Source organism: Telopea speciosissima, chromosome 5 (assembly GCF_018873765.1).
Source record: "Telopea speciosissima isolate NSW1024214 ecotype Mountain lineage chromosome 5, Tspe_v1, whole genome shotgun sequence".
Classification (NCBI taxonomy): Eukaryota; Viridiplantae; Streptophyta; class Magnoliopsida; order Proteales; family Proteaceae; genus Telopea; species Telopea speciosissima.
In genome coordinates this window covers 64,789,268-64,796,446 of record NC_057920.1, presented here as the reverse complement: position 1 = coordinate 64,796,446, position 7,179 = coordinate 64,789,268, and positions in this window count along the sequence as shown.

Genomic DNA, 7,179 nt, shown 5'->3' with positions numbered 1-7,179 from the left:
GAATACATCGAGTTGCCTACGTATCCCTTTGGAGGAATCAGGTCGAACGTAGTTCAAATTGCTTCACATATCTCAAACAAAATACTTCTTTAGCTGGTCCATATTGACCAGACCCCGAAGATCTTCTCCGTCAAGATCAAAGAGTTGGACCGTCTGTCCTGGCAATATGGTCTTGACTTTGTAGGGTCCACTCCAATTGGGTTGAAATTTTCCTCTTGGGTCGTGAATTGGAGCTCGCTGCTCTCTAAGGACCAAATCTCCTTCCTCAATGCTCCGAGTGCAGACACCTTTATTGAATGCCCTAGCCATTCTTTGCTGATATTTCTTGAGATTATCGATGGCCTTCATCCTTTTCTCATCCAAGAGATTGAGCTCTTCGTACCTGGCCCTTACCCATTCTCCTTCTGGCAATTGACTATCGAGTAAGACTCAAAGAGAAGGGACCTGAATTTCTACCGATAATACGGCTTCCATCCCATATACCAAAGAATACAGGGTAGCTCTGGTAGAGGTTTGGATAGATGTCCGATATGCCCATAAAGCTAGTGGAAGTTTCTCTGCCCAGTCATTGTGTGTTTCTGCCATCTTTTGCAATATGACCTTCATATTCTTGTTGGCTGCTTCTACTGCTCCATTAGTCTGTGGCCGGTAAGTAGTAGACTTATGCCTCTTAATGCCCAATTGGTTGCAGAGTTCTTCCACTTTTCCCCTAAAATGCAGGCCTTGATCTGAAATCAACTGTTGCGGCACACCATATCTGCAGATGAGATTCTCTTTTATGAACTTTGTCACCTTGGCGGAAGTTAGGACTGCATAAGATTGAGCCTCTACCCATTTTGAGAAATAGTCGATGGCGACTAACACGAATTGATGTCCATTTGAAGCCTTTGGAGTTATTTTTCCAACTACATCAATTCCCCAGGTAGAAAATGGCCAAGGGGCATTTAATGAGTGCAACTCTGTCGAAGGAACATGAATGATGTTGGCAAATATCTGGCATTTATGACATCGCCTTACGAAGGTGGCACACTCAGCTTCTATAGTGGCCCAATAGTATCCCATCCTAAGAATTTTCTTGGTCAACGTCCTTGCATTCATGTGTGGTCCACATATTCCTTGATGGATTTCTTCCATAATGATTTGAGCCTGATCCTCATCCACACATAATAGTTGGATACCATCATAAGACCTCTTATACAACAAGTTTCCTTGGAGGATGAATTGAGTGGTATATTTTTGTCAATGCCTCTTCTCTCTTTCTGAAAACTCTTCAGGATATCTTCTTTCCTTGATGTAGTCGACCACTGGAGCATGCCAAGGTCTTCTATCCTCGGTGAGCGTATTGACTGGTTCTCCATATGCTGGGCAAATCCTTCTTTCTATTAGGAAGGGCTGGATCTTGTCTCGAGTATCACATTCTACCATGGATGCCAAAGTGGCTAAAGCATCGGCAAACCAATTGCTATCCCTGGGCAGATACTCAAAAGAAACTTCCTTGAAGCATTACGTTAGTTGTTCCAGATAGACTTGGTAGGGCTTCAACTTCTCATCCTTAGTCTTCCACTTTCCTTGTGTTTGACAGATCACCACAGAGGAATCTCTGTAAATTTTAATTTTGTCAACTCCTACAGACAGAGCCATTTCTAACCCAATAGCACAAGCTTCATACTCTGCTATGTTATTGGTACAACTAAATTCCAATCTGAAGGTCATTGGCAAGTAAAAGTCCTCTGGGGTTATCAATAACACCCCTGCGCCAAATCCTTTTTGATTGGCGGCTCCATCAAAGTACAGTTGCCACCCCTTAGTTGGTCCGGCTTCTATGGAGTGCAAATCTTCATCTGGGAAGAGGTCCTCTATCACTTGGGAATCATCCTCAGTGGGAAATGCTGCTAGATGGTCAGAGATTGCTCGCCCTTTCACAAACTTTTGACTGACATAAGTTATGTCAAATTCTGATAATAGCAACAACCACCTAGCCATCCTCCCTGTCAATGCTGGTTTCTCAAAGAGGTACTTGATTGGATCCATACGAGAGATCAACCTGACGGGATGTGACACCATGTAGTGCCTCAGGCGCTTAGTTACCCAAACCAGAGATGTACATGTCTTTTCTACTGGGGCATATCGAGTTTCATATTCGATGAATTTCCTGCTCACATAGTAGATTGCATGCTCTTCTCCATCCGCCTTGCCAACTTGGGCCATCATTGATCCGACCGCTGTTTCTCCTACTGACAAATATAGGAGCAAAGGTTCACCGGACACTGGAGGGACAAGTATGGGAGGAGAAAGTAGATACTCTTTGATCTTCATAAAGGCATCTTGACATTTCTCGTTCCATTCTTTCGGCTCTTTCGTCCTTAGGAGTTTGAAGATAGGTTCACAAGTGGATGTCAATCGAGATATGAATCTGCTGATGTACTGGATGCATCCTAAAAACCCTCGTACCTCTTTTTCTATCCGAGGTGGTGGCATTTCCGTGATGGCTTTTATTTTGTCAGGGTCCACTTCTATCCCTCTTTCGCTGACAAGAAATCCCAGTAATTTTCCTGCTTTGGCCCCAAACACACACGTCTGAGGGTTCAGCCTTAGCTTGTATTCTTTGATTCTTTCAAAAAACTTTCTAAGAGCTGCAAAATGGCCTTGTCGGTCAATAGAGTTGACTATCATATCATCGACATATATCTCTACTTCTTTGTGTATCATGTCGTGTAGGATAACCGTGGCCGCTCTTTGATATGTTGCCCCAGCATTTTTCAACCCAAAAGGCATTACTTTGTAACAAAACGTGCCCCAGGGTGTGGTGAAGGTAGTTTTCTCCCTATCCTCCGGGCACATACTAATTTGGTTATATCCTGAGAAATCGTCCATGAAGGACAGTAGAGCGTGGCCTGCAGTATTGTCTACCAAAATGTCAATGTGGGGTAACGAAAAATCATCCTTCGGGCTGACCCTGTTTAGGTCACGAAAATCCACATACATTCTGACCTTCCCATCTTTCTTAGGGACTGGGACAATATTGGACAACCATTGAGGGTACTGGGTTACTTGAAGAAATCCTGCATTCCATTGCTTGATTACTTCTTCCCTGATCTTCTCACTCCATTCCGGTCGCATCCTTCTTAACTTCTGCTTGACTGGGCGAGCCTCCAGATATGTTGGTAATTAATGTTGCACAATCTTTGGATCGATGCCGGGCATATCCTTGTAGGACCAGGCGAAGACTTCCTCAAATTCCTTGAGGAGAGAGATCATTTGGGATGTTTCGTTATTGTTAAGAGAAGCACCAATTTTGATTATTCGAGGGCATTGATCGGTCCCTATATTTACGGGGTGGGTATCCTCTTGGACGGGTTGAGCTCTTCTTTGCTCCAATTGTTCTAACAGATTATGATGTTCTAAGACATTATCATCATCAGAAGAATAGGAAGAAGAAGAAGAAACATACTTAGAATCAGTAATTTCATTCATGATAAGGGGAAGAGTACAGACAGACCCAATGGACTAGACATTTCCACCGGACTCAGATACAGACTTAGATACAGACTTAGACAGGACTATGCTAGAGCTGGTTACAACTTCAGATTCATCAATATGGAAATCCTCCATCATTCTTGCCCAATTCGCTACGGATCCTTGGAGAGGTTGTATGAGAAGATGTGGTGCCGGTCCTTCTTCTTCTTCTTCAATGATCACTGCTACTTCGAACAGTTTGTCGATCCCTTGATCCCCTGTGACTTCCTTCTTGCTGGCTTGATCCAATTCCATGGCTATCCAGTCTACTTCGTTCTTAAAGAATATTTCAAGTCCTGGTAGACGTTCGCCCTGTTCTTGATCGAACCATGGTTCTGGATTTCCACAGTAAGGGAAGTCTTCTCCCTCTTTCACAAAGTACCCGTTCAGGGTCTTGAAATATGGCTCACCATTTGCCGTACTATTCATCTGTCCTGTGACTTTCTTCCTTGGGTTCTTCAGGTTAAACCCTAATCCACAACGGTTGGCATTGGCTGGTATCTCCAGGAACGCCGGTATCCCCTATTGGTTTTTACCCAATCCTAATCCAGGGAAATATTTCATCTTTCTCATAATCTTTACAGAGGCCTCGCTCCACATTGTCAGGAATTTCCCTAGACTCTGATCTTCTTCACTTGCAGAGGTAGTACAAATGTGGCCGATTTCAAATCCACCCAGCTGCACTTCTTGCGAGGATGAACAGCCTACTTCAATGTTGGCCAAAGTGTGTACCATTTTCGGGTCTCCAAAAATGGTAATCACTTTCTGATCATATATGAACTTCAGCTTTTGATGACGACTTGATGCTAGGGCTCCCGTTGAATGTAACCATGGTCTTCCAAGCAACATATTGAAGGATGCTTGAATGTCGATGACTTGGAAGTTTATGGTAAAGCAGGCTGGTCCAATCTTGACACTGGTGGTAAGAATCCCAATCACCTCCCTTCTGGAATTGTCGTATGCCCTGATGGTTTGACTGGACGACTTCATTTTGTCTAGAGATAAACCCATGCATCTGGCTGCTTTGAGGGGCATCACATTGAGGGCGAACCCATTGTCTATCAGAACCTGGGGGACCTGATTCTTATTACATTCCACTGTAATGTAAAGTGCCCGGTTGTGATTCTTTCCTCCTGGGGGTAAATCCTCTTCTGAGAAAAGAGTGACTGAATGGCATAAGTGGCCCCCACTATGTGAGATAATTCCTCAGGCCCCATTCCTATGGGCACTTGAACCTTGGTAAGAGCTTTCAGGACAGCTTCTCGGTGGGTTGGTGATGCCATTAATAAACCCCAGATTGAGATGTTGGCTTGGGCTTTCTTCAATTGGTCTAGTACTCGGTTTTCTGGCTCAACAACTGCCGTGGACTGGCTAGACCGATATTTTTCCACTGTCAACTCTCTATTCTTGAAGTTTTGGCCACTCCTGGTTTCCGCCACCTCTGACTCTCTTTCTTTAATGACCAACTGGACTGGGCAAAAGTCCCCATCTTCTTCGTCACTATCAGTGATGATAAGAGGACCCTTGGGATAAATTCGGGTTTTACCTCCTTCATCAGACAAGGCCACGATAGACTTCCGGGCTTGATTTAGGATTCCTGACAGGGTTTCTCGCTTTTCAACAACCTGCTGGACTGTATGGGGTTCTTCTGGTATCAATTGGCCAATGGCATGAAAGGCTTCCGAAGCCGCTTGGTACATCTTCCTTGCTTCCGCCAATGACTTATAGAAGCTGCGATCCTTCTTTTCTCCTTGAGAAACTGAACTTTCGAACCTCTTTTCTGGGGTTGAAATAACTGGGTGGATATTCCCTGTTGGGTCATTTACTGCTTCTCCCTCATTGACATGACACATATAGAAATCATCATGTGCTCTTGCCCATGTGCGGTATTCTCTGTTACCCTGATACGGAGACGGGGGAGGAGTCCCACACAGGTCTTGTGTCAAGGCCAAAGTTAACTTTACAGAGTTTTCCAAATGGCGAATTGCTTGAGGGAGCGCCCACTGTTGTCTAACAGATTCCAGCTGTTGAAGCTCCTCCTGGTACTTATCATCCAAGACCACCGTCCTCATGAGTGTTTCTTGGATTTTATCTACATCCCGGTGGATCTTGTTCACCCGGAATGATAATTCCCATGGTGCGGGTCCACAAATGTTCTCATACTTCTCCAGACGTGTCCTTGGTTGCCAAGGTTCCTCATCCTCCGTTTCTTCTTCCCCTTCAAACACTTTAACATTGGATTCCTCTGATGCAGATTCTTGCTTACTTTCATCTTCTTCAGATGATTGTTCTTCTTCCAACGGCTCTTCCCCTTCATCATCGATGTCCATAGGAAAGATACCTTTGGTGGGGTCAATCTAAAATTCCCTGAGGTTGATATCATTGATCCATGCGTCCCATGTTTCACTTCTTCGGGGCAGATCTGGATAGGAGAATGAATCTGAATACAAGACCAGGTCTTCTGGAGGAGTTCCGAACAGATCACAGGCCAAAGCATTGACTAACCAAGTCATATTTTTCAGCTCATGGAGGGTTCGAGCGAGTTCATCGCTCTCATTTGGCATCACCAAGCTCTCACAACGTGTTGCGAAGTTACTACACACCAGATCTGGAAATAGAGAAGTAGCCTTGTACAGGATCTCTTGAGTATGGGTGGAAACATCGAGTATATCTGCGACCTGATAGAAGGCGCTCATGTTCCAACGCTCGAAATCTTCTCTGGACACCGTCCAATCGCCTCTGGGAACCTCTGGAGATGATATCTCCTCATCATCTCTGCTTTCATACTCATCTGATGATACGGGTTGAATAAGGCTGGTAGGGTCATTATTATCATCGCTTCCGATGTTATTTACCCAATCCATCGCTTCCACTCCTTCGTCCTCCATCGTTGGACTTTGCTCAACATACTCTATCCATCCCTCGTGGATATCTTGATCGTCTTCCTCATCTGAGCTGTTGTCAATATCTCCCCTTTCATGGGCAAGAGAGACTTCTTTGGTCAGAGCTTGTCCAATAGCTAGTGCTGAGACTGCTTTAAGGAGCTGAGGTGTGACTCTGGTGATTTTAGTCCCTCCTTCTTCAGGAACCAGGTGAGATATTTCGGATGATGAGAAACCATACTTGCACAATGGTGTCATTATCTCAAGACCCTCTAATCCATACTCCAAGAAATCCAACTTTCGAAGCTGGTTGATGGATGTTATACCTCTACCTTGGTCACATGGTTGCCCGCCTGTTCGGATATTCCCGTCACAGTTGGTTCGAGCGCAATAAACGCAAATCTGCACCCTTTCTGCCCGTGCTTGCTGTGACTGCTCATCTCTTCCTGAATACCACGGGATGGGCTGGATCAATGTGGTAGGACCTTGGAATGGTGTCTCTTCCTGCAGCATGTTCACTGATCCTGTAGACGACTCTGGGGAATAGGTCCCCTTTACCAGTGGTTGTGAGATTTTCCATGCAGGTATCTGGTATTCTACCCATGTGGCACCTTCAGACTTTAGATGATAGAAAGGGGAATCGGGCCGATCCACTTCCTGAGACACCTCTTGTCGAATCTGTGGTTCTTTTTCCTCCTTAAGTTTCTTGGTCAACATTGCTATATAGACGTGTGCCTTCATTAGCTTCCTCTTCCTGACTGGATGAATCAAGGTGGTAGGA